The 27,317-nt window shown below is 38.3% G+C and overlaps 1 protein-coding gene across 1 annotated transcript in view; it reads right to left on the bottom strand.

Annotated features, from left to right (window-relative positions):
- Positions 1-27,317, bottom strand: part of LOC119258537 (serine/threonine-protein kinase Nek5-like) — a 110,712-nt gene that overhangs the window by 26,282 nt on the left and 57,113 nt on the right.

The raw sequence follows: 27,317 nt of genomic DNA, 5'->3' as shown, positions 1-27,317 counted from the left end.
AAATAAGATAGCAAATTTACAATTTTAAAAATTGATTTAGGCAAATAAGCATATGGAGAGATGGTCAACATTGTTTTTCTTTAGGGAAGTACAAACTAAAATAATGAGATCTTGGGGCTTCCCTAGCGGCACAGGCAGTTGAGCGCAGTGCTGTGAGGCTGTCCGCAGCCTCTGCAGTGCCGGTTAGATCCCCGCCGTCCACAGAACAACCCACATGGCGCGGCAGACCTCTCCTGTCTCGCCTGCTGCTCCCCTCAGCAGTGTATTTCAGTCAGTCTGCCTGTTCTGTTCCCTGCTCTGTCTCAGGTGAGTCCTCTCACCCTCCTGCACATCTGGCCTGTACCCCAATTCTCGTATAAATAAATAAATCTTTTAAAATGAGATCTCACCTGATATAATATATCTGATAGAATGGCCAAAATCCAGACACAGAAAACACCAAATGGGGGTGAGGGTGATGGAGCCAATACAAAATGATACAGTCACTTTGGAAGACAGCTTGGTGATTTCTGCTAAAATTAAGTATACTAACATGATCTTACAATTGTACTCATTGGTATACCCAAATGTCTGAAAACTTATGTCCACACAAAGATCTGCTCATACATACATATAGAAGTTTTACTGTAAAAATTTGGAAGCAACCAAGATTTCCCTCCATAGGTCAATAGATAATAAACTGGCACATCCAGACAATTGAATATTATTCAGCACTAAAAACAAATTAATTATCAAGCTGTGAAAAGAAACTGAGGAAACTTAAATGCACACTAACATATGCTGTACTATTTCAACTATATAGCATTCCAGGAAAGGAAAAACTACCAAGGCAGTAAAATGATCAGTGGTTGCCAGGACCTGGGGTAGAAGGGTGTGAATAGGAAATGCATAGATAATTTTGGGGTTTGGGGCAGTAAAACGATTCTGTATGATACTGTAATAATGGATACATTTCATTATACACTTATCAAAGCCCATAGAACATACAGCACCACCAAGAGGAACTCTAATGCAAATAATGAACTTGCAGTGATAATGACATGTCAATGTAACAAATGTGCCACTCTGGTGTGAGACACGGATAGTGGTAGAGACTGTGTGTATGTGGGGGACAAAGAGTATCTGAGAATTCTCTGTATTTTTGACTCAATTTTGCTATGTGTCTCAAACGTTTCATAAAAATGAAGTCTACTTTTAAAATTCAATACTTAAGACAAAAAATAAATAAAAATATGTGCATAAGTTTTTAGATAAAATCAAAACTCTTAATTTGAGGCCAACACAATCAGCTTTAGCAGTTACAAACAATGATCTACCTGTTTTAAGGAGAAAATAATTTATTAAAAGATATTTGTTAGCTTGTAGAATTTATAGAGAAACCAGAGGACTCACTATGATGGTACACATCTTGAAACTACCCAAAAGCAATGCTCAATCACAGGAGAGACTGGCCACGACTGCCACCAGGCACTTGGCCCTGAAGACACAGGAGCTGGATGCCAGAAACTGTGTCTAGAGTCACAGAAGAACCAGATGTCTCCACCACCACTTGCCAGAAGATTGGTCTTCCCACAGCTGCCTCCTTCTGTTGTTTTCTTCCCTATCCAAGTCCTGTGCAAAATGTAAATGACTAGCAGTTCCTATTGCACTTTCTTGCACCTAACTCAAAAGGTCTGGGGAAAAAATTCATTCTATCATGCCATGCATGACTACCAAATTGGGAAAACACAGGATACCTAGAAATCTAGAAAGTGACTATATGGAAAACCACTAACTCAGGCTATTTTTCACCTTCCATACAACAGACAGCCCATACCTTAAAATGCTGTTTTCCACCCTTCAGACATGTAACAAACAGATGGGCCTGGTGTTTGCAACAATGCATCCTTGTGTGGCTATGGGCACATACCAGTGTAAAGAGCGCCAGGCAGGGAGTCCATGTTCTGCCTCTCAGTGTTGGAGTATCTCTTCCTCTGTCTTCTTGCCTTTGTTTATGGTCCACTGTCTCAGCATTAAAGGACTGCAAAACCCAGCAAACGGTCCAGATTCTCTCATCATTACAAGAACAGACAACAAACCTACCAGCCTGAGATGGCTGCATGACAGTGACTTAGGTATCAACTTATAGCAGTGAGAGTTAGCAATGGACAGCTAAATCCTGAGAAAAAAAGCATTTAAAAAGAAATAGTTAAGCTATGGAAACAACCCAAATGGCCAAAAATAGATGACTGGATCAAGAAGATGTGGTACATACACACAGTGGAATATTACTCAGCAATCAAAAAGATAAACACATGCAGTTTGCAGCAACATGGATGGAGCTAGAAGGGATCATGCTCAGTGAAATAAGTCAGAAAGAAAAAGAAAAATATCAGATGGTCTCACTCATAGCAGGAATTTAGAAAACCTAAAGAAGGGACCAGGAAAAAGACTAATTAATACAAAGTAAAAATCAAAATCAACAAGCAACTATAAACCAGAGACACACTATGGGGAGGAGAGGAAGAATTAAGGTCAAAATGGGGGGGGGTGCAATTATATGGTGAATATAAGCAAAATGAAAATGCATACATTGTGCAAAATGAAAAATGATGTAAGAATTATATAAAATAAAGTATTAAAAAAAGAATGTAAAACTGAAAAAAATTTAAAAATAAAAATAAATAAATGTAGGAGGTTGTTGCTCATTGGAGAGTTCATGCATAGAAATACAGAGATAAGGGATCATATCATAAAGTAATAATTAAGACCATGATTGCAAATAAGAGACCAGGGGGAAAATATATATATTGACAAAAGCAAAGGGCTAATAATAAAGCCTTTGGAATGACTGATGTTTAAGAGCAGGATAGAATAAGATGAATTCATAAAGGAAGTGAAAATAGTATTCAACTTTCACGATGGTAGGAGCATCAAGTTGGAAAAATCAGTAAAGCATAATTGAAAAATCACCATTGGATTTGGAGATGGGAGACCACCAAGAATGTACCACCACTACATGGATGTCAGAATAGTTGGGCTACATTAATTCCCTCTTAGTCTATTATCTTCCAAAAGTCAGAAATGATGTCTCATTTATCTCAGAATCTCAGCATATATTACAGTACTTGGAACAAGAATTTCAGTAAATGCTTTTTGAGTCTAACTAAACCCAGACCTGAAGTTTCCTTTTAAAAGCATGTGCAAGCAGCCAAAAGTGAAATTCCAATAATTCAGGTCTTTGAGATTCTTGACATCCTGATTCTCCAAACTCTTCTAATCCAGAACCACTGTTTTAGAAATTTAAGATCCCAAGTTTCAAGACGTCTCCTCCCTTATTCTTTAGAGCAATCACCTTTCAAATATTGATAAATCAGCTCCCTTCTCTTTAACAAGGTAACAACAATAACAATCATCATAACAATAATAATACAAAAACAGTGCCTCCTTGGTGGCACAGGCAGTTGAGCGCAGCACTGTGAAGCTGTCCACAGCCTCTGTAGTGCGGGTTCGATGCCGGCCGGGGGGCCAACCACATGGCACAGCAGACCTCTCCTGTCTCACCTGCTGCTCCCTTCAGCAGTGTATTGCAGTCAGTCAGTCTACCTGTTCTGTTCCCTGTTCTGTCTCTGGTGAATCCTCTTACCCTCCCGCACGTCTGGCCTGTACCCAGGTTCCTGTATAAATAAACCTTTAAATAATAATAATAATAATACAAAAACAAACATCTGTGAAGTACTTATAATATATGCAATATTTCAATATTCATAATAATCCTGTGAAATTAGTATTTGTATTGGCCCTGTCTTATAATAAGATTACATAACTGGTCTAAAAATCACTGACAATTAGAAAGAGATTCCCCTGAATTTGCTAAGTTTCTCTGGCTTTAAATCCAAGCTCAGTTCTCTCTGCCACACCAGCTAGGGTGACTCAACAGAGATTTTGGCTCTATCATTTTATAGCTCCCAGGCTCATAGTGATTAGCAGTCTGCTAGTTCTCATTTATCATTTTGGCATCTGTTGCTGGAGCTGCTGAGGGTGCATATTAGTCATTTCAAGGAATTCAATTCAAATCCAGTGAGTGAGATTTCTTAAGCTATTTCAGGAAAATTTCCCAATGCTCATACCTTGATACACTGAAGAGAGATTTCTTTTAGGTATTCAGGGATCAGAACTCCAACTAAGCTAGTTTACTTGATCTCTGATTTTCTTCTAACATTTGGAGAATGCAATTGTGGACAGAACCCAAGGTAAGCCCTTAGGGTTATTGGGGTTGGTGGCAGATTCTGCTTCACCAGGATGTGATGACACTGCAACTGACCAAGGAACCTACAATTCTGCAGCTGCAGCTATAGGACTAACAAAGGTAATAACTGCTGCTCCTCTGTCCCCCACCTTTTGCAAACCCAAAACTGAGCAGAAAATTCCAGGTTCTGAGGGTCAATACCAGATGACCCTGGCAAAAAGCAGGAGCAACTCAAGCAAAGCTGTGATCTGAACTGGTTGGTTTGGTTTGATTTGGTTTACTTGAAGGTTTTAAAAATCCCTCAATATGTTCTTTGATTTTAAAATATTTAATTCAAAAATATTGAATTTTCCAAATATTGAATTATGGGCTTCTTTCCAAAATTCACCTCTCAAGATGGCCCAACTCTTATCTCTATCTTGATAGAAATGAACTCAAAAGCAAGACATGCTGGGATGTGAGAGCAATTCAGTGACCAACAAACTGTGTTATAAACCAAAACTGGGATGTAGGCCAAACTGGGCTGGGCTGAGACAACAGACCTGGTAGGAAATGCTGGTGAGGGTGGGTTCAGTCAGATGGCCCAAAGTATCCAAAGGATGTGGCCAGCTTGCTCGGATATGGCCTTGGGACTCTCATCTGGCAGCCAAGACAAATGACTGAGTGAGCCCATGGAATATGGAATAATGCAAATCATACAGAACTCACTGTTCTGGAAAAGAATAAACAGCAAAGTATAATGGAGAGTTCTGTCATGGAACAAGAGAAAGATTTTTAAGTCCAGCTTTGTTTCTCCATACCAGCATAACTGGCTCCTATCGTCTATAGTGAGTTATAGTCATAATATTAATTTTTATTACTGTTGTGAAAATAAAGTAAATGTTCATAAAACACCTCATATAACATCTCAACAGAACAGGCAAAAATGAATGCAGTGAATTATATAATTCTTATCGCCTATCCTTTCATCACAGGACCACTAGCAGCAGCTGGGGGAAATAGAAAGCACAGAAGATTGACCTCAGCAGAAATAGTATCAAACTTGAGAGTTAAGGGCTTTAAAAGACATTCATTCCATAACTACAAGAAGAACTGCATATTACCCCATTGCTTAGAGTATTTTCTTAAATAAACAAATACATAGTTCACAAGAACAGCTATTTCCACCATTAACATCCCCTTCTTAGAGTCTCTTGGAGATGAATTCCACCTCAAATTCTAATTCTTAAAGATTAATTATAAAGAAAGAGAAGACGGATGTATAAATTCAAGATGCAACCACCCACTATAAATCATTTCTGACAAAAGAGATGTCTAAGTGGTAACCAATGCATTGTAATCACAAATAGCTTCCAAAGACACAGAAAATAATTAGAAATTAAGGTAATAAAGACTCCATGTGGGAGAGAATATAGGTTCTGCATTGCTTCTCTTGAAAGTTTCGGTATGAATTTTTCTGAACAAGTCTCTGTGCCGAATAGTAAACCATCAATACAAGCACTTTTTACTTACTTCAGTCATCTGTATTCATCTTTGGAACATATTTTTTCCCCAGACAGGCTGGGAATGCAAAGAAGATAAAATTCAAATAAGTTTATTTTGCAATACTGCTCAAAGAAGCTCAAATAAATATCAAAAATAGTTTAACAATGTTGAAGTTCATTTTTCAATGGAAAGCCAAACTTCAACCAAGTGTAATCAAACAGTTAATATGGTGACAAGATCTGTAAAAATGGCAGAGGCAGCCAAGAAATAAGGGAGCCCAAAAATGCCATAGGAGAAAAGATCTGAATCCAAGCGATAAGAGGAGTTTTTTAATGTGTTTTGTCCTCTTTTCTAAAATTAATATTTAAAATGTACTAAAATATTCTGATGGCCTAGAAAATGTAGTTATTATTTATGGAAACATAAACCATATTTCCATACACACTTTTCCCATTTGCTTCCTATATTTACTCCAAACGGAGGAGGTGGACAGCTGGAGAGCAAAGGATGCATCTTCAAAAAAAAAAAATGTGGCTTAAGAAACCAAAACAGAGAAGGAAAGAGAAGTAAGAAGGAAAAAGAACGAAGAAAGACTTCAGGAACTATCGGACTCCATGAGGAAAGGAAATATAAGAGTTATAGGAATACCAGAAGGAGAGGAGAGAGATGTAGGAACAGAGAAAATATTCAAAGAGATAATTGAAGAGAACTTCCCAAATGTGAAGAAGGAGCTGAAAATTGATATACAAGAAGCAAGAAGAACACCAAACTTCCACGACGAAAGGAAAAATACAGCAAGACACATAATAGTAAAGCTCCCAAGAATCCAGGACAAGGAAAAAATAATGAAGCTGGCAAGAGGGAAGAAACAGATAACATTCAAAGGAAAACCAATCAGGCTGACATCAGACTTCTCCGAAGAAACACTACGGGCAAGGAGAGAGTGGAGGGACATAGTCAACAGACTCCAAGAAAACAGATGCCAACCAAGAATACTCAATCCCGCAAAGCTCTCCTTCCTCTTTGAAGAAAGAATATGGACCTTCCCAGACAAACAGAAACTCCGGAATTTCATTGCAACTAAACCCCCACTCCAAAAAATACTACAAGGAGTTCTAAAGCCAGAACCTCAGAGCGACGAATAACAATGAAAGAAGGCCAAAAAAAAAAAAAAAAAAAAAAAGTTATTAAAAGAATAAATAAATAAAATCAAAGGAAAGACAAACACAATGGGAAATACAGATGTTAACATATCAATATTAACCCTAAATGTAAATGGACTAAACTCTTCAATAAAAAGACACAGAGTTGCAGCCTGGATTAAGAAACAAAACCCAACCTTTTGCTGTCTCCAGGAAACACATTTAGCTACAAAAGATAAAAATAGGCTCAAAGTTAAAGGATGGAAAACAATCCTACAAGCAAATGGACCAAAAAAGAAAGCAGGACAGCTATACTTATATCAGATAAAACAGATTTCAAACTCAAAAAGATAAAAAAGAGACCCCAATGGTCACTACATTATGATCAAGGGGACAATACTTCAAGAAGAAATAACACTCATTAACATATACTCACCAAACGAAGGAGCACCAAAATATATCAGACAACTGTTGTCCTCTCTGAAAACAGACATCAGAGAAAACACATACGTAGTGGGAGACTTCAACACACCACTATCAACAATGGATAGATCAACAAGACAAAAAATAAGTAAAGAAACCAAAGCTCTAAATAAAGACCTAGAGCAATTGGGCTTAACAGACATCTATAGAACACTAAACCCCAAAAAAACGGAGTACACATTTTCTCAAAGCGCACACGGATCATTCTCCAGGATCGATCACATACTGGGGCACAAGACAAACATCAACAGATACACCAAGATTGAAATCATATCAACCATCTTTTCTGACCATGAAGGCATCAAACTAGAAATAAACCATAAAAAGAAGGCAAGGAACTTTCCTACCTCATGGAGATTAAAAACCACACTACTGGAAGACCATTGGACTAATGAGGAGATCAAAGAAGAAATTAAAAAATTTTTGAATTGAACGACAAGGAGGACACCAATATCCTAAATGTATGGGATGCAGCAAAAGCAGTAATAAGAGGAAAATATATAGCAATAGAAGCTCACATCAAGAAACAAGAAAGAACGCAAAGAAACAACCTAATCTCGAAGCTCAAAGATCTAGAAAAAGAACAACAAGAAACCCCAAAACAGTAGAAAAAAGAAATAATAAAAACCAAAGCAGAAATAAATGAAATTGAAACTAAAAAAACAATCCAAAAGATCAATGAAACCAAAAGCTGGTTCTTTGAAAAAAATCAATAAAATAGACAAACCCCTAGCCAGGCTCACAAAGGAAAAAAGGGAGAAAGCACAAATAAACAGGATCATCAATGAAAGAGGAGAAATCACAACGGACACAGCAGAAATCAAAAGAATAATCAGTAACTACTATGAACAGTTATATGGAAACAAGTTTAACAATCTAGAGGAGATGGACAAATTCCTACAACTCTACAATCTACCCAAAGCTAGATAAAGAAGAAATAGAACACCTAAACAGACCAATTACAATTAGCGAAATTGAAATGGTAATCAAAAACCTCCCCAAAAACAAAAGCCCAGGACCTGATGGATTTACAAATGAATTCTACCAAACATTCAGAGACGAATTAGTGCCTATCCTTCACAAACTCTTCCAAAAAATTGAGAAGGAAGGGACAATACCAAACACGTTCTATGAAGCCAACATTACACTAATACCAAAACCGAACAAGGACAACACAAAAAAGGAAAACTACAGGCCAATCTCCCTAATGAACACTGATGCAAAAATCCTCAATAAAATTTTAGCTATCAGAATCCAACAATGTATCCATAAGATAATTCACACACGACCAAGTTGGATTCATTCCAGGGGCACAAGGATGGTTTAACATCCGAAAATCAATCAACGTTATCCAACACATCAACAAAAAGAAATATAAAAACCATATGATAATATCAATAGATGCTGAGAAAGCTTTCGACAAAGTGCAACACCCATTCATGATAAAAGCCCTTGAAGTTCTTGGGATACAAGGAACATACCTCAACATCATAAAGGCCATCTATGACAAGCCAACAGCCAGTATCATTCTCAATGGTGAAAAGCTGAAAGCAATTCCATTAAGATCTGGAACAAGACAAGGATGTCCACTCTCACCATTGCTTTTCAATATAATACTGGAAGTCCTAGCCAGGGCAATAAGACAAGAGAAAGACATCCAAGGAATCCAAATAGGAAAAGAAGAAGTCAAACTATCACTATTTGCAGACGATATGATTTATACACATAGAGACCCCAAAAACTCCACAGAAAAGCTAATTCAACTCATCAATCAGTTCAGTAAAGTGGCAGGATACAAAATCAACACGCAAAAGTCAGTAGCCTTCCTATACACAAACAATAAATCTGAAGAAGAAGAAATCGAAAAGACCATCCCTTTTGTTATTGAAAAAAAAAATCAAATATTTGGGAATAAATCTAACAAAAGAGGTAAAGGACCTATACAAAGAAAACTATAAAACACTGTTAAAAGAAATAGAAGAAGACACAAAGAAATGGAGAGACATCCCTGCTCATGGATTGGAAGAATAAACATTATTAAAATGGCCATCCTTCCAAAAGCAATATACAGATTCAATGCTATTCCAATCAAAATTTCAATGTCATTCTTCAAAGAAATAGAAAAATTATTGATGAAATTCATATGGAATCACAAAAAACCCCGAATAGCCAAAGCTCTCCTGAAAAAAAAAAGAAGGGAATGGAGGCATCAGACTCCCAGACTTCAAATATACTACAAAGCCATAATCATCAAAACTGCATGGTATTGGAACAAGAACAGACATACAGACCAATGGAATCGAATAGAAAATCCAGAAAATACCCACAGATTTATGGTCAACTAATCTTTGACAAAGGAGCAAAGACTATGCATTGGAGCAAAGAAAGTTTGTTCAATAAATGGTGCTGGGAAAACTGGGTCGCTACATGCAAAAGAATGAAGCTTGACCACCACACCTCACACCATACAACAAATCAACTCAAAATGGATTAAAGAACTAGACATAAGACCTGAAACCATAAAATATATAGAAGGAAATATAGGCGAAACACTACGTGATTGCACATCAAAGACATCTTTACAGACACATCACCCAAAAGCAGTGATAGTGAAGGCAAAGATAAACAGCTGGGACTATATCAAATAAAGAGCTTTTGCACAGCAAAAGAGACAATAACAAAAACAAGAGAAACCCCACCAACTGGGAGAACATTTTTGCACCCAACTAAAGATAAAGGACTGATCACAAAAATCTGCAAAGAGCTGATGAGACTCAACAACAACAAAGAAAATAATCCAGTCAAAAAATGGGCAGAAGAGCTTAAAAGAAACTTCTCTGAAGAGGAAATGCAAATGGCCAACAGGCATATGAAAAAATGTTCAACATCACTTGTCATCAGGGAAATGCAAATCAAAACTACCATGAGATACCATCTTACACCAGTGAGAATGGCACATATTAAAAAAACTAGCAACAACAAATGTTGGTGAGGGTGTGGAGAAAAAGGAACTCTTCTGCACTGTTGGTGGGAGTGCAAACTGGTCCAACCACTGTGGAAAGCTGTGTGGAGATTTCTGGACCTACTAACATAGAGCTTCCATATGATCCAGCAATTCCACTCCTAGGTATTTACCCAAAGGACACAGAAACATCAATTCCAAAGAACACCTGCACCCTATGTTTATAGCAGCACTGTTTACATAGCTACTTTGGAAACAACCCAAATGCCCAAAAATAGATGACTGGATCAAGAAGATGTGGTACATATATACCATGGAATATTACTCAGCATTCAAAAAAGATAAACACATGCAATTTGCTGCAACATGGATGGCGCTGGAAGGGATCATGCTCAGCGAAATAAGCCAAAAAGAAAAAGAAAAATACCGGATGGTCTCACTCATCAGCAGGAATCTAGAAACTTAAATAATGGACCAGGAAAATGAAAAACTATAAGAAAGTGAAAATCAAAATCAACAAAAAACTATGAACCAGAGACACTTTTAGGGGGGCGGGGTGGGAGGGGAGGGATTGGGGTCAGAATGGGGGGCGGCAATTGTATGGGGAAATATAACAATAAAATTTATAAAAAAAATAAAAATAAAAATAAAAATTTTGGCTCTTAGATAAAAAAAAAAAAAAAAAAAAAAAGAATGAAACTGATGGAAGTTATTTTTTTTGGTAATAGTTGGTTACAGAAGGCCTCATGATTACAGTTTTCACTGCACTCTAGGTTAAAGAGGTAAGCATTTTACGAGCCCCAAAGAAAATGCAGGAAGTGGGAGAAGAGCCCCAGTTGAGAGAAAATATAGCATAAAACGTAAGTTGACACCAAGCGGAAGACAAAACAGAAGTGTCTAGGGTAATGTGATGTGGAGTGTTGGGGTTAACCAACCTCTGTGTCCACTATAAATAGCCCTCAGTGAAATCTTCTTGAACTACTTGGTTTCTGGTTAAGTAGATTCTTTAAGGTATGACAAAGAGGTTTTGGGTCTGCATCCAAGTAGTCACAGGATGAACAGCTGTGGTTTCCAGTTCTAGAGAATGAGAGCACAGTTGACATCTGTGTCACAGAATCAGGGGTAATCTAAGAAAACAATCCACACACATTCACCTAACACCAGCCCATCTTAGAAGGTCTTTGCCCATGTGGGGAAACAAATTAAATATAGGGGCAGGAAAGAAAAGCATAGAAGAGAAAAACTCACCCACATCACTTGTTAGGGGTAACAAACCAGAGAATAAAAGCTAATACCCTTAGCTCAAGAAATAGCCTAAGTACAGAAGAGCACAGGAATTTAGGAATATAATCCCACATTTTCACTACAAATAAGTCAAAATGGAAAAGTATTATCTCACTCATCTTGTATGTTATATGTCTGGCGGTCTCTTCCATTATCTCCTATCCTATTTTCACCTCTCTGTGTTTTTCACTTCATTCTATCCCAGGATAACAGGGAAAAAATGAAGTCATATATGGTATGAGTATTTGTGGCTTAGAATATTGCAACTTTTCATTAAAGGGATGTGAAGTCCAGGAATAAAAGAGAGTCATCTCTCAAAATAAAGATTTATAGCATAGAGTGCCTTTCATCTTGCCAATTTTGAACTAGAGATTTTGATGGATTCAGAAAATATGAAATCCCTTCTTTTAAAAAAACTGTCTAGTCACTTTAGTGTAAAAGGTGGTAACATGAAAGAATAATTCTGTAATGGCAGTAAAATTTGCTTATATTTGAATTTGTTAGGTAGCATCTAAAGCAAAACAGAAAGACCTAGTAGCAACAATATCTGTTAAAAAAAAAAAAAAGAATATTTCAATACTAGGTACAGAAATGACTGTGACTGAAAAGGAACAAAGTTTACATTTATAAAACCAAATAAAATACTATATAAAAAGAAAAACAAAAGCAGTGTAAATATTTTTCTTAGGAAGACAATCCACAGAAACATTTCAATAAACTTTAAAATGCAGTATCTTTCCAACCCGCAAAATTTGGTGCTTTCTTGGTACCACCGTGTTCCTGTCTTCACTGACAACTGAATTCTCCAACTCTCCCTCTGTGTGAACAACAACCTTCAACCTCTTTTAATGGCTGTCAAAGGTCAACTTCCCTAACACTTCCTTAAAAAGGTATTACATAAATTATCACTTAAAGTTAGAGGTTTAAAAGTCAAAGCAGACTCCTAACATGTTAAGAAGATACCTATCCCCAAAGGAATAGCTAAATATCCTAGCAACTTTTTGGTCAAACTCTCATTGCTATGGAAGGATTGAAGCTTTACACCTTTAATTTTGCACTGCTCTTTTTCCTACCAAAATGTATACGCATCAATCCTTTAAGTGTGATCAACTAAAATTATAAGAAAGGAAGGGCCAGCAAAATATTAATACCATGAAAGATAATTAAATTAAATAACTAAATTTAAATAATTAAATAAATGTTTAGGTACTTAGACAAATGAAGACTTGCTAAAGGGTAAGGACTTGCCATGTTAGAAGCAAATGTAAAGGAGATTATCACTACTGACTGTTTGATATATTAGTTTCTAACTCTAATTATTTTAAATTAAGGTACTTTAAGCAATATGGAATTAATGCTATTAAAATTTTAAGAAGTGTTTTTAACTTAAGAACCTTAATTTTTAGGGTACTAATACTGTTTTAAGAGTGATCTTTATTTTTGTTTCATACTGTTGTTGACACAATCAAACAATAATTTCTTCTAATGGAATGACTCATTTGATGTAATTTGATGTTGGTCACCTATGGAAAAATAAAATTTGTATGGCATAAATTATCTTTGCACACTTGAGTACATCAATTATATTAAGTGATATAAAGATGAATTGTTGGCCATTTAGCAGGAGGTGAATAAATTTCAGAAATAATTCACTCTTGCTTGATCTAGGCTTTTTGACAAGCCACTTGATATGAAATGAGACTAAAGAACATCAAGGGAGAATTAAGTAGATTTTAAATAACAAATTATGTGTTTTTACAAAAAGAAATTACATTTCACTTTAATTAAAGAAAATCTAGAAGCAGAAATTGAAAAACTAGGTTCAAGTTGTTTAATTTGCAAGAAGGCAGGGAAAAGTGGATTAATAGTGGATTTACAAATGTGTTGTCATGCAAATACTTAAAGTAACTGAAAAAATAATTTTCCCTTCAAAATAGCTTTCAATATTGATTCATTTCTCATGTACTATTGTAGATAAATCAGTACATTACCAGCTACACAATCTATAAATGTAGATTTTCAGAAGACTCATCATCATCCTAGGTTTTTCCCTAGCAGATTTGAGAATTTATATTCCAAGTTCATATTGTTGATAAGCTTGGTATCAACTGTGAAAAAAGGTGTGTGTGCACCTGTGTGCTTGTATGCAAGCACCATAAGAGATCCAAACTTACCCAGCCAAGATGATTTGGCTTAAGGAAATTAAACACAAACTACGGTATAGGAAATCTGAATTCTATGCTCAGCCAGTCCATAAAATTCCTACTAAGCCCTACTAAGCCCTATTTCTGAATAGAAGTCCCTCCTTCATTATTCTCTATCACTTTGTCATTTTCTTCATAGCACTTATTAAAAGCTGAAAATATTTCGTTCACTTGTTTCCTGTTTGTCTGTCTCCTCTGATTAAAATGTAACATCCTCTAGTACATATTTGTCTTCCTCCTTCATTTCCAAAACCTCAACACATAGAACAATGTAGTAGATTTCAAAAAATCTTTATTGAATGAATACATGATAACATTTCTGAAAGCTTTAACTCTTCATGAAATAAGGAAGTATGTTCACTGAAATAACTGGATCAATATGAAATCAGAATTTTAGGTATAACAATTGAGACAAAAAGAAAAGCAGCCTTGACATTCAAAAATTGACCTTCCACTCACCCTGGACCATGTGACTTTCCCCAATAGACATTAACAATTTCACAGAATACCAACCTCAGACAAGTTTCCTCTGTAAGACCATCATAAAATGAAACAAGACATGGTCAATTCATGATTTAGGCAAGGCACAAACAAAATCAGTTCTCTGTGCCACTCCTTAAATACCAAACTTCCATCTCTTAGCCAAAATGAGTGACTGCTACTTCTTTACTAAATTGCAATTTTATCTCACATGAGTTTCCTCTCCCTATACATAATATTCATTGGTACAGTCATAAAATAGCTTGTTTTCTTACAGTCCAGAGTGAATCCTGCTTTTTGGGGACCCTCCCCCAATGCACCCAACCAGTGCCCAAATCATGTAACAATTTCCCATGGTGTGTGTGCCCTCACACTGCAATAGTAACGCACCCAACTTATTCAACTACAGATATGTTCCTGGTGGTGTTTGATGTAAGGGCATTAGCAGGATTCACACCAAAAAAGCATGAGACAAGAACAAGAATCCAGAACTTAATAATTTTTTAATAATAGAATAATAATTGCTAGCATAACTTGGGTCACTCCACAATGCCAGGCACCGTGCATGTCTAATCTAATTCCCACAAGTCTTTGAGGTAGAGTCTATCTTCTCTGCTCTGCCTTTAAATGAATTAACTTACTTGAATTCACTCAGCTACTAAGTGGTAGAATAGGCACTCAAATCCAGAATCTCCACTATACCGACTTTCAGGAACTTATTTGTAAAGGGAGTTAAATTTTAACTGACTTCACAAAAATACTGTGTTCAGTGTGAAAATGGTAACCTTTGAAATCCAGTAAGATGAGAATTTCAGCATTCCCTTAGGACATCCCTGGAGCCCGCAGGCCTTTGCCCTACCATTTGGCAACTTCTGCACTTCAAAGCAACCTCGTTATTTGTACCATATTTGCAACCCAAAACCAGTTTTACTTTGGTATAGTTTTTAAAGCTAAGTGACTACATAAGCGTTTCTCTGCTAGACAGAATATAGGTTTTGTTCCTGCCAAAGGAAAAATCACTCTTTCAATAAAAGCAACAGACCATTTTTCCAACTGTGTCATGAATGTTCCACAGCCAGCAATGAATGGACTTAATGGACAAAACATCTCTCTCTTTTCTGAACTAAAAATAATCAGGAACAGTTGCACCCCACCAAAACAGGGCAGAAAGTTGTAGGAATTATGCCTGAAAGAAGTAAAAAGAAGTGTCAACATGTAATAAATACTCAAAACATGATTCTATTTCTTCTCTCAAATTTGGAAGGAAACCTGTGGGATCCCATTGAAGATGAATTATTGCTCAAATGCCAACCTAATAAGTCACTGACTAGACTATGAAGCCATTTTTTAAGTACTTGGTCTGCAAATACCTATAAAAACAGGACTGAAAGAAAGCCAGCCAAAGGGCTCCTTTCCATGTCACTCAAATGGCTTAATTCTATGGGGACAAAGTGGGTGTTTACTAGACAGTAAAGGAAGGAGTCACAGAAACATGCAGCAAGTATACAATTTTCTGCTCAGGCCTGACATGAGTAATTGAAAACTAACTCCAAAATAAAATTGGTGGGGGGAATCCTGAAATAGCCAGACTTGCAGAAATTTCCAGTAGAACTTCTGAGTATTTGGAACCCCCAGGTCCACTTCCATTTCACCCACTAAAAGTCATTCTTTGCAAGTTGTTTAGTGTTCTTTAGTAATTAACTGGCTAAATCCTGTTCTATGGACTTGGGTTAAGTAATTATTTCAGAGACTGTACTTACCCAAATGCACATTTACTGTGGATTAGGTAAATAAAAATGTAAGATCTGAAGAGTCTGTCACATTTTACATTGTGAAAAGGCTCTGTCCTTGGAAAAGTTTGCAAACCATCGGTCTACTCCATTTTTCATTATTCTGCTATTAACAATTTCATGCAAAACAAAATTTGAAAACATATTAAAGTCAGTGCTTGTTAAACAGCAATTTAATTTCTCCAAACTTGCAATTCTCTAAGGAATTTCCAGGTCACTGAAATATGAAAAAAATCTAATGAAACAGTAACAATTAAATTTGTTTTAGGCAAGGAACATTAGACACCCTACATAAAAAGTAATTTACTTTGTGCTTCTTTAATATGATTCATACTACAGTCATGTTCAAATGGTGCTCATATATATATGTATATACATATATGTGTATATGTATATACATATATATACACACATACACACAATCTTATTTACTTGTCCCTGGCTCTGATACATTAGTTCTCATGCAATAATTCTATTGCAATGGGCTGTTTCTTACTATAGTTTTAAAACAGTGGGAGGAGATGAGAACTTTGAAGTTACTTTCATTCCACTTCTCATGATAATATAAATGAAGATGACAAAATACTACTAAATCACTCCTTCAGATTTCTTTTAAACAGCTTTCTAAGATTCTACATTCTGTTCTGAGTATTTCATACATTACTTACTCTCATCTCCTATTTTCTCATTTTAAACTTTTTTTCTTAAATTCCAAGAAACTCCTCATAATTCTTAGGAGAAAGCTAAAGCGTAGTGATTGCTGTGGATGATGATACTTCAGTTTTGGGTTTTTTTTTTTTCTTTTTCCAAGTACAAGTCTTACTTATAACAGAAAAAAATATTAAAAGTAAAATGTGGAAATAACAATCTTAGCTCTTTCCATGATAACTTGCAAACACTACAGCTTTCAGTAACCTTCCCTACTCATCAGACATTCAGAGCTCATAGCTTTCATTCAGTGTTCATTAAAAAGCATTTCCACTAGCATATTATGACAACAGAAATAGCCTAGGGTCTGTTCCTTGTTCAGATGGATTGGAGAAAACATCTGGTCCTTCCACATGTTTCCATTGCTGCTCTCTGCAGTTAACTGGATTTGTCTTTTTTACTTTTTCTGCTTCATTGCCTTCCTTTACAATCTGAAAACAGGACTCATAGCCTTCAAAGGCAGAAGAGTGCTCCTGAATCTGAATGCTCCAGGCTTGTTTCTTGTTCTGATAGATAAATCTAGGAAATTCTTCCAAGCCTGTCTTCAAAATCTTTTGGTTGTCCTAAAGAGATGAAAGACTACAAAGGGCATTTTGCTTAAAAGAAACATTAAATGCATCCAGTTATTATTTGTAAAATATTATCCCTATTACATATTTTCCTATTATTTTTGTGGTCAATATTGTATTTTTATATTATTTATTGAGTTTCCAGTAATAAAGTTCTAATTTGCTTTAGAGAGACTCAGGATTTAATGCAACCATCACACAGGAAGAAATTAAGAAGCAAGTTTGAAGAATAAAGCCCCATACCCTCTCCTATTTCCACCTTTTACCTTCTATTTAACCCTTCATAAAGCAATTTCCTGACATAATTATGTGGCTCTCCTCCACTGCCTTTTTTGACAAATAAAGAGGGAGCAGTGAAGTTCTTGTTTTCTACCAAGAAGAATATCAAAAGGTTAATGCAGAAATAAAAGAAAACAGCTGATGGTGTTGCCAGACTCTAGGGAAAAAATATAATTAACACAATCATGCTTGGTCAGGACTCCCTTATTCTATTGATAAGAAATCATGTGTTATAAAATTAAACTCCAAAGCAGTGGTGACCTGACCAAAGAAACAGTATTAAAAAACTAACAATATAGATCCAAGATCTGGATGTCATCAAGCATCTATAAAATTGCTGTTCCCTTTCTCTCTGTATGATGCAGAGTAAACTATTCTGCCTCCACTGACAATTTGCTCAGATTATGAAGGTCATCTAGAATCTGGTGACAACCTACCATGTCCCTTCCAACTCGTACTAACCTTATTTGTTCAGTATGCTACATCTTCCCTAAAATGTCAGCCAGCTGTCCTTCAGAACCATTTTCCCAAGCCTCAAGCTTTCACATAATACAGCTCTTCTCTGTTGCTTACTTTGGATTGCAGTTATTTCTAATTGGCTTCTTTGTACTTCGTGCACCCAGGCTTGGCAGGGCTTCAGAACTTAAGAATAGAATACTAGTGCTCTCTTTTCAACCTTCTGTTCTTCAGGGCAATGGAATAATTGGGGCTGGCTGCTGACCTTTCTGAGCCCACCTCCTTATTCCCATCACTCACACCTGCTCTGTGAGTATCATCAGTTTTCATTGACCGCCCTCTCCATGTTCTGTGGTGCTTGGAAACGTGCCACAAGCATGTTGTAAGAAAAAAGCTTTTTTATGGGTGGTGTGTTTTGCTCCCTGCAATTCTTATCATTGCTTTCCTTGAAAAGATGGCTTTTTGGGATCTTTTATTTTAGAATATTGATAAAATTAGAAGAAGACAAAAGACAGGCTAAGAAATATCATTAGGGTACCTGACTAGTTTGATGAAGAGTAGTGAATATTTGCAAAAAGAGGAAAAACGAAAACATGGCTATAAGGATCGTTAGAAAACTTGGGAGTATGTTTAAAGCATTTTAAGATGTTAAGAAATGTTTAAAGGTTAAAGAAAACAAGAAAATGCTTCATATGATTTAGATAGCAAATGCCCCTTAAAGATACTGGAAGCTTCATTTGCAAGTTACTGAGGAAGGGCAAAGTGCTATCATATAGGATATGCTAAAGCACAAGTAACAGAAACCCTAATTCTGCTGCTTAAATAAATAAGGAAGTTTATTAGATTATATAAGAGAAGGTCAGTAGACATACTTGAGGGCTGCAGGCATGAAATGATCAGGGTTCCAGATCTGTCTGCCTACAATCCATTCATTCGTTTGACTCTAATGTCTCCAGATCAGTTTTCCTCATAGACATTAGAGTCAAATGAATGAATGGATTGTAGACATTAGAGTCAAATGAATGATTGGATTGTAGACAAACAGAATGAATGGATTTTCTGGGGATAGATTGTCTCTCTTACAGAAAATAAACAAGGTAGCCAGTGGTCTCAAGTGCTGCTGGTGGCCATTGTTTATTTTCTGTAAGAGAGACAATCTCTCCCCAGACATGGAATATAAGGCCACATTTGGGCCCATATTAGATGTTAGATCTCAGGCCTATGTTAGATCTCAGGCTCCCACCAAGACCAACAATAATGACTTGGGGAAATGTCACACATTTGTTGCTTAGACTAACTAAGACCCACCCAGGAGCTGGCAATGGAACTGATTCCCCTAAGTCTTAGGACTAAAATGGAGGGAGACTGAAACCTGAGCCAAATCAGGGTCCTGTACTATGAGGAAAGGGGGAGGGAGAAGGCAGGCAACCAGTCCCAACCCCTGCGATAGCATCAGGATTAACAGCATGGATCTTGGTGCCCATAGGCCAGCATTCATATTCCAGCTTCAGAACTTCAACTTAATAACTTTTTTGACATCACTGGTAATGTTGTTATCACAATCATTATTCATGATTATATGCCTCCTTAGTAGTTTGAATTCTTCAGCTAATTTGTAGATTGAGGATCGGGGATTAGGAGGAGTATTCCAGACAACTAAGGAAACAAGGCTTATCAACTAAATGAGTATCCCCCACTCCAGTATGAGAGAATGCCTGTAAGTAGGCAAGAGTTGTTGTCAACCTCCCAGGAAGCCATAGCACAGACTTCAGCAGGACTTCCACCCTTTCAGAATTCTACAGGTGCTTCTGCCCACAAAGATGTGCACTAATCAGAATCCTGACCTTTCAATAATTTCAGGTCCAGTCCTGGCACTTCTTCCCAGAGGACTCATCTGCTCCCTTCCCAGCAGCAACTCTTGTGAACTATTTACCTCCCAAAGGTCCCATCTCTAAACACCATCACACTGAGGATTAGGGTTTGAACATATGAATTTTGGGGGACACAACATTCAGTCCATAGCAGCTTGTGAGAAATAAAAAGAACTCTAAAAAAGAGGAAGTACAGAAAGGATGTTCTGGCACTACCCAAGAAAGAGGTCTTCTACACCCCAGAATGGAGGTTCAGACCCCCTGGCAGCAGTTCCACTGCATGATGGGAAAGTTGCTGAAATGCCATGGGAGTTGCACCTCCTGGAAAGCAGCCCTTCTGGGTTCCAAAGAAGCTATCCATAAAGAGATGCCTCCCCTTGGGCCTCACTTCAAAGATATAGGAGGGGTGTGGGGAAGTCAATTTAGCACTACCTTGATGGCATTAGTAAGCAAGTAGAGTCATCTAGAAAGGGGTCTGAGGGAAGGTGTTGGCTATACACAGAATAAGAGCTGGGCGCTTGAAAAGCTATTCATGGCAGGTTACTGGAAAAGTTGAGATAAAACCAAAAATATTGAGTGTAAGAAGCCCCTGGAGGTAGAACTCAGAGCTGGGGAAGGAATAGTGAACCATCCCTAGACGTAAGAGGGAGCCAGAGGACATCAGTGCAGGAGTGAGGCACACATCTCGTGTGGGCTCGGGAGGGGTGGCTTGTCTCTAGGCCCACACCATCCCAGAAGTGGCCACTAGCCACTTGTATGCATTTTTACTCAAATTTGAAATAATCAAAATTAAATAAAATTCTAAAAATTAGTTCCTCAGTTGTACTAGCCAGATCTCAAGTGACTGCCCCATGAGACCAGTAGCTGCCACTACTGCCCTGGGCCCCTTCCATCCAGTTTGGGAGCTTCAGTCAAGCACTAGACACGCTTGACCCTGAGGACCTCTTGGGGACTTCTCACAATCTCTGTGACACATTCAGAACATCCAGAATGTTGGTGAAAAGGTCCTTAGTGAAAGATGAAAGGGTCCTTAGAACTTGGGGCTTGTAGAATAACCAGTTTTATTTCCTTGAAACTGCATGAACACTGTATTAAATGTGTGACCCAATTATACTTATATTTTCCAAACTGGAGTCCCACAGTCCATTTGTAAGTGTTCTCAGGAACAAGTGTTCCATGTTCAACTAAGGTTTGAAAATACTGGATTAAATCAAATTAAACAAGTTCTTTCTGCATAGAAGTTAACGAAGATGTTCTGTACTCCTATATTCCTCTCACTTCAAATAGCCACTCGATGCATCTCTTTCCCAACAGATTACTCTGAAGAGAGGAAGGCGGCTGCTTTGCAGTGACAGGCTGGAGGTGCAAGAGATTGAGAGCCACCCACAGTGAAGACTAACAGAAGTTAGACAGAAGTTAGACAGCCAGCTCCTTTGTCCCTCAATTGGGATAATTCTGAGGCAAACACGTCACAGTCACTCAGAGTTTCCCTTTGGACATAAGCTCTAGTATCCCCCAGAAATAACCAGCTAACAACATACGTTTTACTGGCTTCTTTCCCATCCTTAAATTACTTCCCACTTCTCTTCTGTGGTTTCCTAGACCTCCCAAGTTAATTATTTGCCCTTGGATTGTTATTACAGGATCTACTTTTAGAAAAAAATAAGCTGTGATATTCTATGTGATTTTTTAACTTTCAATAAATACCATCAACCTTCAAGAAAGGAAGAGCAGACACGGCATTCCCCAAATTTGTTGACAATGAGTCCACCTTCTTATGGCATATCCCTCACATCTCCCTGCCTGGTGTTCCATAAAACCCAACTAAGGAAATGCTAGGTTGAGTCATAAAGACGAGACTCCAAGTTTGTAGCCCCCAAAAGTGATCTAAAAGTTACTGTAAGTCAATCTTAAAAACATCAGGCTATAAAGGGCTCCTGAGGTCTTGGCCTTTTTTTTTTTTTTTTTTTTTTGTGGGACCCTGGCCTGCAGCCAGGGAACGAACGGGCGCCTCGCAGCCCAGTGCTCAACCACTGCGCCACCAGGGGAGACCCTCTTGGCCTTTTCTTTATAGAACTTTCTGCCTTATTCTAGCCATAATTCATTCCCTATAGGTGGCCCCAGTGAAGTTCTACTTAAGAATGACACCATGGTGCTGTGGGGTTTCCAGAGAGGATCAAGCAGGATAAGGAGCAGGAGACTTGTCACCTGTTGGAAGACATAATAGGTCAGTTCCACTGTGAGGAGGGGAAGGACAGAAAAGCAGCAAGTTGGAAATGTATAAATATATAAATAGCATAATTGGGATACTTGTCTTTGCTCTTCACCTTTCAGAATATCAGGCTTAGAGAGTATCTCTGAATGTCTGAGAGAAATATGTTGATAAAATAGAGCATTTCCTACTACACATGTTCAGCAGTTTATATGACAATTACGGAACCTTTCTCTACTTCCTACCTCGAGAGTTAAAAGTTGGATATAAAAATAGTATCTAAAAAAGGGTAAGCAAACTCCAGGTCACTAGAATCAATAGAGAAATAGCGTTGCACTGTGTAAACCTCCGAGTCAAACAGACAGGGTCTGAACGGCAGCCTTGCTGAGTGAACAGGGACTTTACTACATCCAGATGCACTTCAGGTTCCTCATATATAAAATGAAGAGAGAAGCACTTGCCTTTCAGGGCCCTTGTAAGGAGTGAAACAAATGCATATTAAATACCCAGTGCATTGCCCCAGAGTTGTAACTATTATTATAATTTATTATAATGTATTAAGGCATCCACTGGGTCTTGGCAATATTATTTCCATCTATGTGTGGCCAGTCAGGGAAACAATGAAGTCCCTGACCAATCACGACGAAGGACAGGACCCAGCATGGAGGGGCAAAGTAAGCAGAGGCCACCAGAGCAAGCAAAGTCCATCTGCCGGCTCTTGCTCCCTACAGAGCCCTCAGAGAAGCTGGCCCATTCCACATGGGAAAGACGAAGCGAACTACTTCTTTCTTCAATTACAGGCCATTTAAATGTCCCATAAGTGCATAGAAATATCTCTACTCCTCATATTTTCTGACATTTTCTCTGCCCCTCAAAGTCAAATAAAAGCTTTAAAGCTGTATACATTATTCCCAGGCCACAGGAACATTCCGAAGCCTCCGAAGCCACACTCCCCCAAGAAAACACTTTGGGTCCCCCTTGTCTTTTCAACTGCTTCCCAATTTCTCCATTTCTTTTTAATTAAAAGTTCTGGCAAATAGTCTTTCAGATCATTGTCTCTGATCCTCCTCTCTTGAACCCGCTAAAATCAGGACTGAACATGACAGCTCTGGCCAAACGGACCTCCACGTCCCAAATCCAATCTTCCCTTCTTTCTATTTATTTATTATTTATTTATGTATTAATTCTTATGATATTTGCTTTTTTTCCTCAGGTGTAGTCCCCATAGAATTTCCTCCACCAATTCACCCGTGCTCCATCACCGTAGTGCCTTGTGCTCCTGCCGCCCTCATTTTGATCCCTTTCCCTCCTCCTCCCCTGCAGAATGTCTCTGATTTATAGTTGTCTGTTTATTTTTGTTTTGTTTCATTGTGTTGTTGTTGTTGTTGTTGTTGTTGTTGTTGTTGTTGTTTCCTTGATCCCCTATATTCCTCCTATAAGTGAAACCGTCCAGTATTTTTCTCTTTCCTTCTGACTTATTTCACTGAGCATAATTCCTTCAAGCTCCATCCATGTCGCTGCGAATGGCATGAGTTTGTCCAATGTGCTGGGACACTGTGCCGCTGGTACTGGGGGGCATCTCTTCGGGGTGCTCCTTCTGGGATGTGGGAAGCTGGTGACCAGATGGAGTCCAGCACTGTTATGCCAAAACTCCACTAGAGCGGTGGCTGTGGATACAGTGATGCGCGCTGTCCCTGAAGATCCCCTCCCTCTGCACTTGCTTAGCTCCAGAGCAGGATCTTGAGGGCCCTGTCCTGCAACTCCCTGTCTTGCCACAATGGCGCAGGGGCTTTGCTTCCCCCTTTCCCGCTCACCTCTTTCTGCAGGACCGGCCCTCTCTCGGTTCCACAGAGGTTTTGTGGGGTCCCCGACCTGCATTCTCTGTCTTGCAACAACAGCGCCTGCTGTTTGTTTTCCCTGCGCCCACAGCTGACCTTGGCGGCGCAACTCCCTCTCAGCTCCGACCCAATCTTCGCTTCTCAATTCCCATCTCACTTAAGTTTCCAGTGGTGTCCCCCAGCAACAGACTCACTCCTCTTCTCACACTGCCTGCCTTCAGCCAGACGCCGGCCTGCTGGTGCTCCTTCACAGCAGCTTTCCCGCCCCAGGTGCTCTGCAGTCCCTTAGCATTCACACCCTCTCCTCTCCACATCTGTTTCACACCTTAGTGACCTCATCCGTAGCTTCGAATATCAGCTATTGGCTCTCAAATGTATCTCTCCAGTATAGACGTCTCTCCTGAAAATAATCTAAACTCTCTCTCTTGCCTTTCCCTATTGCTTTTTGTCAGAGAGACGGAAACATTACCCGTGAATCAAGATAGGGACATTGTCAATAGTCCACAATAAATTCACCCATAAAACAATTACTTTTGGAATTTCTTCCCTTAGCCCCATGTTAAGTTATATTTTCATGGACCTTTCTTAAACTGTTCTCAGCTCAGGATCCTCATGAATATCTTGGTTTGTCAACATTTCCTCTACATGCCCAGTATACAGTTATATTAAGCACATTTTAATAACTACAAATAATGGAAAATTTAATACAGGAAACATTTTTTTTTTTAATGATTAAAGCACAGGGCCTCCCCGGTGGCGCAGCGGTTGAGCGCTGGGTTGCGAAGCTGCCCCCGCAGCCTCTGCAGCACCGGTTCGATCCCCGGCTGCTCCCCGGCCACCAGAGGAGGGTCCCACATGGCGCGCAGACCTCTCCTGCCACCCGCTGCTCCCCTCAGCAGTGTACTTCGGTCGTCTGCCTGCTCTGCTCCCCGCTCTGGCTCTGGTGAATTCTCTCACCCTCCCGCGCTTCTGACCGTACCCAGTGCTTGTATAAATAAATAAATAAATAAATAAATAAATAAATAAATAAATAAATAAATAAATAAATAAATAAATAAATAAATAAATAAATAGATTTTAAATGATTAAAGCACAGATCAGAAAACACACATTTTAAGATCATCTTATAATCCAAGATCTGGTTTATAAAAATACTGTTTTGGCAGCAGTGTGGATTGACGAGAAGCTGGTTAGAGATTTAGAGGTAAATCTAGTCCAAAATTACAAAAGCCTGAAGTAAAATAGCAAATAGTGAGATAGAATAGGTACTAGATTTTTTTTTCAAGCCTAAGCTTCTGAGGCCAAAGCAATAAGGGTCAGATTAAAAAAAATGAACTTGAGTAAATGACATCATGAAATATATAGGGAATACAGAATGTAAACTAGCAGATGGGATATTAATGGATTCTCGTGATCTTAGGTACATTTGGTTTCAGAAACCAGTAATCTTTCTGGCTAGCAGAAAAAATGGAGGTCAAAAATACAAGAGGTAATTAATAAAATATACAAGGAAAATCAAGAAACTATTATATATGTTCCTGCCCCCTCCCCCTGGTAGATAAAAAGAAACTTAAAAACTAACTGGCTGCGGGGACTCTCTAGTGGTGCAGGAGTTATCGCCAGCCACTGTGGCATGAGTTCGATCCCTGGCCAGGGAGCTAACCCTCCTATCTCACCCGCTGCTCCCCTCAGCAGTATATTTCAGTAGATCCGCCTGTTTTGCTCCCCACTCTGTCTCTGGTGAATCCTCTCACCACCCTCTCATTTCTAGCTTACACTCCAGTTCTTGTATGCATAAATAAAAAAATAAATCTTAAAAAATAAACTAACTGGCTGTTTCAAACATTGCAGGGCAGTATTATGATATAAAGATTAGGCCACATGAACCAGGCCATACGTGTGTAAGTGTTTGGCTAATCCAATCAACGTGGCATTTTAGGGAATAAATGAACTAACAAGAGCTGATAAGTTAAGCTAAAAGCACCATTACATAGATACGAAAAAGTCCTAGCTGATAAAGGAGAGAATGGCAGAAGAAGAAAATGATGAAGTTGATTTTTAGAATAACATCCTACATGGGATCACCTCCAGATGCTGATGATCAATTTGCCTCAATAATGGTAAATATGTTTCTCACCTCACCTATTTCTATTTCTAAGAATCATTCCTGCCATTTCTTTTCAGATTCTAGGAATGTGTGGGCAACTGAAGTAAAATTGAACTCAAAAACAGAAGAATGATGCCCTAAGCATTCATTTATTCTATAAACATTTCTCAGCTCTGCCTTAGACCATCCATCGTGGATCAAAAACAAATAAGATGAGATCATTGCCCACAAAGGACTTTCAGATTAGTATCATAACACAAGCAACTTACTCCTTGCCAGATACTTTCCTTATAATAAATAGTTTAATCCTCACAAAAATTCTATAACATCAAGTGTGTTATATCATTGCCATTTTAGAGATGAGAAAACTGAGGCACTAAGAGGTTAAGTGACTTGCCCAAGATTACACGCAGAGTAAGTGGAAGATCTGGAACTTCAAACCATGCAACTTGGCTGCAGGGGCTAAGTTCTTACCCAGTATTCTATCCCATAGGCGATAGAAATGAACTATGAGCAACTGAGATGGCACATCCCTAGTATGAGATATTAGAAGTGAGTACCTACCACAGCAGGGCCCAAATTGCAGAAGGAAGGTCAAGAGAAAAATTTAAGTCCTTGAGCAGGGCCTTGCCAAATAAACAATGATTCACTATGCAGTGGGGGGGTGCAAGTTCCAGATAGAGGGAGCCTTGTGAGCAGAGGCTCAATGTGGGGGCTGGAGGAATTAGGGCAGGGTGGCTGGAAGAAGAACAAAGGTGAGGGAAGTGGCATAACAAGGAAGCAAGTTGGAAAGGTGGCATGTGCCTGAGGTCTTAGGAGTTAAACAAAAAACAAAAGAAGGTCCCTTGTTTCTGGAACATACTCTTTAACCAGTCTCACTTAGATCAGCATTCCAATGTCAAAAAATGAGAGAGGCAATGATAGTCTCCAGCTGGCTCAGAACTGCTTTTGTTCAAGGTTTTTAAAAGTTTTTCCTACTCTACATCAAGCACACATGGTTAAACACAGGAGTTTAACTGCCACCAAATCACTGGATGTACAACAGAGACAAGGTGGCTCCATAGTTGTGCCCAACTGGGGACTCTGCTTTCACTTCCAATGCCACTCAGAAGGTCCCCTTCACACCCAAAGAAATCTAAACCTCTTTCCCTTTGTAGCCCATCAGGCAACAGAATCCCAGAGCAAAGACATTTAGGTTTGGAAAGCAAAGTTACAATAT

Source organism: Talpa occidentalis, unplaced genomic scaffold (assembly GCF_014898055.3).
Source record: "Talpa occidentalis isolate TD23 unplaced genomic scaffold, MPIMG_talOcc4v2.1 talOcc4.5, whole genome shotgun sequence".
Taxonomy (NCBI): domain Eukaryota; kingdom Metazoa; phylum Chordata; class Mammalia; order Eulipotyphla; family Talpidae; genus Talpa; species Talpa occidentalis.
Note: the sequence above shows the minus strand (reverse complement) of the source record. Positions and strands in the feature narration are given on the sequence as shown.